At 58.4% G+C, this 6481-nt stretch overlaps 1 pseudogene; it reads left to right on the forward strand.

Annotated features, from left to right (window-relative positions):
- The first annotated feature begins 2500 nt into the window (after window positions 1–2500).
- LOC119542169 lies at window positions 2501–6099 on the forward strand (annotated as a pseudogene).
- Window positions 6100–6481: the final 382 nt, after the last annotated feature.

Consider the following 6481-nt stretch of genomic DNA (forward strand, 5'->3'; position numbering starts at 1 on the left):
TACCTGTAATTATGCCTAAGAGTCATTTCCAGAGAGTCTCTGTTGTTGCTCAGTTGTGGCCTTTCTCTCTCTAAGCCCAAGTCTGCAAATAAGTGCATTACTTTCCCCCCTACCTGGGACACGACTCCCAGGGGAGTGAATTTTCCTGGCACCATGGGACACAACTCAAAGGAATGAGCCTGGCCCTGATAGCAAGGGATTCAAAATGCCTTCTTGACCAAAAGGGGGAAAAGAAAGGTAACAAAATAAGGTTTCAGTGGCCAAGAGATTTCAAATAGAGTTGAGAGGCTATCCTGGAGGTTACTCTTATGCACCCTTCAGCTAGATATTCCAAATGCCCACAGTATGCCAAGCACAAATCAAAAGTAGTCCTCCAAATCCTAAAAAATACCCAGGTCCCTAGCTGAGGCTCTAAAAATGTTTCACTCACTCAGTTTATTTTTCAAAACTTAAATCTTCCAAGTTCCTATGCCAGGTAATTCCCAGACCACAGAGACAACAGCCTCTTCAAGAACATCAACCAGCTGCATGCCCTGCCCCATAATGTTGAGATAGGGTGGTCACTGCCCAGATATCCTTGAAGACTGAGACAACAATCAAATGAGAAGGAAGAGTAGCAACTGACTAGATAGGATTTAACAAAGGATTAAGAGCACTGAATCTTTAAATATTTCCTTTTTTTTTAATCTCTAGGGTATTAAATCAGCTAGAAGGAAATAACTGAAATGGTAGAACTGTAGCCTGTAATATTCCTTGAAATTTGCTCTTTAACTAGTTGTTAAATCATACTTTGAAAGTTACCATTTTTCTGTACGTATATTATATTTCACAATAAAAAATGTTTAAAGAAATGATTAAGACCCAGTTTGCATGAGATGGGTCACATCTCAATTGAAATAACCTAACCAAAAGGTCCCACCCACAATAGGTCTGCACCCACAGGATGAAGTAAAAGAACATGGTCTTTTCTGGGGAACATAAAGCTTCAATCCATCGCAGTCCCCATGACCCTCAAGCAGTCCCTGTGCTGTGGCTTCCATGTCAGCTCTCTGTAGCCCTTCCTCTCCTCCCCTGGTCATGAGCCCCTTGGAGCAGGGCACCCACCATTTTTCTTACCTCCAGCCCAGGACCCTGCACAACTGGCACACTCTTCATGGGTATAACCGAACCCAAGCTGGGACCAAGGCAAGGGGCAGGGAAGGCAAGCTGCACTCTTGGTCAATGGAACTGGCAGGATAAGGGGGGTGTGGGAATTCAGAGACTTGCTTTCCCAAGCCAAGGAGTGATTACAAAACTTGAAAGCCAGTAACCAAAGGACACACAACCCCAGACTCCTGTATCTGTTGGTTGTGCTGAGGCTCTCTAAAGAGAGAGCACCATGGGAAAGGTCTCGTCCACTACTGTTTGGGAATGGGTGGATGAATTGCTCCACACCCTGCCTCAGCTGGGGGAGAGCATCTCCAAACCCTCAAGCTATTAAATACTCAAGCTCTTTCCAGGACAGAGAAAAAGCTTTCCTCACACGCCCCCGGGCTGGGCGAGGGGGCCCATGGTGGAGCAGCCATGCCAGGCCCTCCCTGCCCCCTGCTCTGGGAAATGCCTCTGCCCCACCTCTGGTCTCCCCCACTTTCCCCTTTGACTGGGTCTCAGACTTTGGGTTTTAATCAGCTTAACTGATTTTAAAACTCGTCCCAAATCCCAGCCCGTCTGCAGTGGAAGAAGGTCGAGTCCCCACCCTGGCAGGGAGGTGACACTCAGAGCAAGGGGTAGAGAGATCAGGACAGGTGGGGCCTGGGCATCCCCCAGTCACCAGGCTGAGCAGTGAAGGCATGAGGGGCGGGTGAGGGGAGGGTGGCTCTGTGTGTCGGTCTCTGTGTACCTTGAGTGTGCACAGTGTGAGTGTGAGGTGGGGGGCCAGCTGGAGAGCCTCATTCTCCTCTGGCCTCCTGCAGCCCAGGGCCCTGCTGACTATCATGGCCTCCCTAAGGCCCCAAGTGTGGATGACACACCTTGGTAGTGAAGGTCGCTCAAGGAGGAGCAGGTGAGAGGAGAGAAAGGGCGAGGGCATGTTCGGAGGGCCAGGTTGTAAACACATTAGGGGGTTGACAGGGTCAAATCATCCTCCATGGGTTTGTATTAGCCCTGAGACCTCCAAGCAGCCTGCACAGAGCCAAGGGAGGGGGCTGCTTCTCCTCCAGGTCTTCTGCTCCTGCTCCACCTGGGCAGGTACCTGGAGAAGAACAGAAGTGGCAGCAACCCCGAGCTCCCTAACACTGACGTGGAGGGCTCCTCCCTGCTTATACAATCGTCGATCCAAACAGACTGGGTAAGGGCAGAGGGCATAGGTCAGGCCCTGGCTTCTCATGAAAGGCAGGGCAGTCTGTGGAAACTGTCTGTGTGCTGGGAGTTCCTGCTCTGACCCCCACGTGCCTGGTGTGATCTGCTCTCTGCATGCCCATCTCCTCTCCTGCCCAGGATTCTGGTAGGTGGTGAGGCAGCCATGGGACTGCTGACTGGGGAGGTGCTGGCGCCCCTGGCTGTGGCTGTGGCCATCTTCCTGCCCCTGGTGGACCTGATGCACCGGTGTGTACGCTGGGCCCCACGCTACCCACCAGGCCCCCTGCCACTGCCCGGACTGGGCAACTTCCTGCAAGTGAACCCCAAGGACATGCCAAACAGCTTCAACGAGGTAAGGGAGGTGGTGGACTGGGAGACAGCAGGGGTCCTGGGCAGTCCTCCTAGGACCAATCATGAGGTGGTAGGTGGAGCCAAAGGCTGGACAAGAAGCTGGACCAGAAGAAGCAGCTGCTCAGATGCTTCCTGGGGAGGGACCTTTGCTGGGAAAGCACAGTGTGGAGAGGACAAAGCGTGGAGGTGGTCAGGACCTGGCAGTGGGTTTGGGATCCAGTTGGATGGCACAGTTTACAGAAGACCAAACTGAGTCAGTCTCCTCTGATGACAACCAAAGAAACGTCCTTGAGAAGAAGGGGAGGTTGCTGCTGGGAAGGGGGTGTCCTACTGGAGAGCACCATTTATTTGTGAAATCATGGTGGAGAGGGTTACAGTGACCGGGCACAAATCCATCCCCACTGAGGGACCTGTGGCTTCCCTGCTCCCCTCACCAAGCCTGTTTCCTCATCAGTAAACTGAGATGCCGACTCAGGCCAACTGACAATTTTGGTGCCTCTTGTGGCGGCTCTGGACAGTGGGCTCCAAGGTGAGGTCCTAGTGCTGGGGAGGGTTTGACCTCGAGGCAGGAGGCAGGTGTCCTTGGAGCCCCTTAAACTGGTGTGGTTAGACGGGCCAGCAGCCTGCCAGGTCCCGGGCTTGTCGGCGCCCTCGGCCTTGGGCCTGCAGCTGCGGCGCCGCTTCGGGGACGTGTTCGGCGTTCAGCTGGGCTGGAAGCCCGTGGTCGTGGTCAACGGGCTGGCTGCCGTGCGCGAGGCAGCGCTGCAACGCGGAGAGGACACCTCGGACCGCCCGCCAGTGCCCCTGAGGGAGCAGCTGGGCTCCGGGCCCCACGCACAAGGTAGGGGGTGGCAGAGACAGAGACAGGGTCCCAGCGGGAGCTAGGAGAGCAGTGACGCCAGGGCCGGCAGGGCCGAGCGGGTGCAGATGGCTGGGCATGGGGGGCAGGAGAAGGTCCACCCATGCGGGGAGAGGCAGCTGCAGGGCACAGAGGGTCCGGCGGTGGGATTTTGGCGCGGGCGGGGCATTGGGCGGGGCCTGACAGAGGTGGGTGGGGTGGTCGAGGCAGGATGCACTGGAACAGAGCGGGGAGTTGGGGTCTCCCTGAGCAAGAAAGAGAAGCATCAGGTTGGACAGGTGAAGGGCGGAGCCACGGCCTACATTGGCCACGCCCACGTGATCGCCCCGCCCCGCGGCAGGTGTGATCGCTGCGCGCTATGGACCCGCGTGGCGCGAGCAGCGGCGCTTCTGCGTGTCCACCATGCGCGACTTCGGTCTCGGCAAGAAGTCGCTGGAGCAGTGGGTGACCGAGGAGGCCGCCTGTCTCTGCGCCGCCTTCACGGACTATGACGGTGAGTGCAGGACCGAGGGCGCGGGGACACGCGGGGCGACCCTCCCTGACCCGCACCCTCCCTCTCCAGGACGCCCCTTTAGTCCCAGCCTCCTCCTGAGCCAAGCGGTGTGCAACGTGATCGCCTCCCTCACCCACGGGCGCCGCTTCGAGTACAGCGACCCGTCCTTCCGCAAGCTCCTGGGGCTGCTGGAGGGCATAGGGAATGACTCCGGCTTTCTCAGAGAGGTGCTTGGGGGCGGGGGCGGGAGCGGGAGCGGGAGGCAGGGACAGGTGTCGGTGTCCGGCGCGGTCCTGAAGGAGGCCACCACCCTGCGCCTGGCACTCCGGGGAGGCGTATTTGTGCCTGGGGGTGAGGGGGTGAAGGGCAGGCCTGGGAGCAGCCGAGAGTACAGGCCCAGAGTTCAGGGCGGGAGACAGGGCCACTAGTGCCTGGGACGCGACTTGGCCAGGGAGCAGGCTGAGCGCAGGGAGGACCCATTTCCCTGCTCTGCGGTCCTCACTGGTGGTGAACGCTTTCCCGTTTCTCCTGCGCATCCCGGGGATGGCCGGCAAGGCCTTCCGGAGGCAGAAGAGCCTCATTCACCTGCTGGAAGAGCTGCTCACAGAGCACAGGCCCAACACCCCCCCCCCCCCCCCCCCCCCCCCCCCCCCCCCCCCCCCCCCCCCGTGACCTGACAGATACCTTTATGTGTGAAGTGGAGAAGGTGAGAGGCAGGTTATCTGTTACTGCGTGGGGGTTGGCTTGAGGGGCTAGGTTGGGGGACTGAGGCATCACCCAGTGACCAGGCACCCAGGCTGAGCGGCACGGGGTGGGGTTCTGTGTGAGCGTGCCCTCCCTCTCCTGCTGAACTGGCCCTCTCTGCCAGGCCCAGGCCAAGGGGAACCCTGAGAGCAGCTTCAATGATGCCAACCTGCGTGTGGTGGTGGCCGACCTGTTCATTGCGGGGATGGTGACCACCTCGACCACACTGGCCTGGGCCCTCCTGCTCATGATCCTGCACCCAGATGTGCAGTGGGAGACCCGCCTGGGATGCGGAGGGTGGGGACCGGGTGTGCTCCGGTGGACAGTGTCAAGCAGGGGTTCCTAAGCTTCCTCTGGACACCAGGGACACTGCCCAGAGCTGGGCCCAGGGTCCTGTAGCAGTGGTGTCTCCTCCATGTGGACACTGACCCCTAAGGAGGGGGGATACTCAGTGGTCAAGTCAAGGGTGGCACCCAGCCTCCTGGGTTCTAACCTACTTTGGGTGCTTCTCTGCCCAGGCCGAGTCCACAACGAGATCGATGAGGTGATAGGGTGGGGCAGGCGACCCAAGATGGCGGACCAGGGGCGCATGCCCTTCACCACAGCTGTGATCCACGAGGTGCAGCGCTTCGGGGATATCGTTCCCCTGGGCGTGCCACACATGACCTCCCGTGACACCGAGATCCAGGGTTTCCTCATCCCCAAGGTAGAGCCTGGCCACTCTACCCATGCCCAGCCTGGGGACAGAATTCAGGAAAGCTTCTTGGGTGGAGCATGTCTTGAATGGCCCAGGCATGTGTCAGGCACATGGCGTGTGCCTGTGCACGTGCAGTGGCAGAGGGTGCAACATCCCCCAAACCTGGACTCTCACCCCAGTCCTGGCATCTCCTGCACAGGGGACACAACTCATCCTCAACCTGTCATCGGTGCTGAAGGATGAGACCGTCTGGGAGAAGCCCTTCCACTTCCACCTGGAACACTTCCTGGACGCCCAGGCCGCTTTGTGAAGCCAGAGGCCTTCATGCCTTTCTCAGCAGGTGCCTGTGGGGTGCTGGGTCCTGCCGTCTTCCTAAGGGGTCTGGAATGGGAAAGTCCCTGGCCGTCCCTCCTCACCAAGCCCCTGTGCCCACCCACAGGCCACCTCGCATGCCTCGGGGAGCCCCTGGCCCGCATGGAGCTCTTCCATTTCTTCACCTGCCTCCTGCAGCACTTCAGCTTCTCGGTGCCCGCCGGGCAGCCCCAGCCCAGCAACCAGGGCCCCCCTTCCACCTTGGTGGCCCCATTCCCCTACCAGCTCTGTGCCTTGCCTCGCTAGAATGGGTCACCATGACCAAAACCCCCAACCCCACCCAGAGACCCTGAGCTATAATAAACCGTTCTGGTGGCTCCTCCTCACTCTTTGTGCAGGTCCTGGCTGGGCTTGGGGTCTCAGCTGCCTGCCTAGGGCCAGCCCCTGCCCCATGCCCAAATATTTGTTCCATTTCCCTTTCCAAATGACTCCATTTGACAGATGGGTATACTGAGGCTCAGGGAGTGCCTGGCTTTCTTTCCCTTCCTCCCCACATCACCCACTGAGTCCCAGTATTGACTGCCTGGGTTGGTGACAATGTCAATACAGAGGTCTTGGCTCCTGGAATGTCAGGTTGGGTAGGGACAGGAATGGGCTGCTGAGAAGAGAGGCAGAATTACTGGCTGGG

The sequence above is a fragment of the Choloepus didactylus genome, chromosome 8 (genome assembly GCF_015220235.1).
Source record: "Choloepus didactylus isolate mChoDid1 chromosome 8, mChoDid1.pri, whole genome shotgun sequence".
Classification (NCBI taxonomy): domain Eukaryota; kingdom Metazoa; phylum Chordata; class Mammalia; order Pilosa; family Megalonychidae; genus Choloepus; species Choloepus didactylus.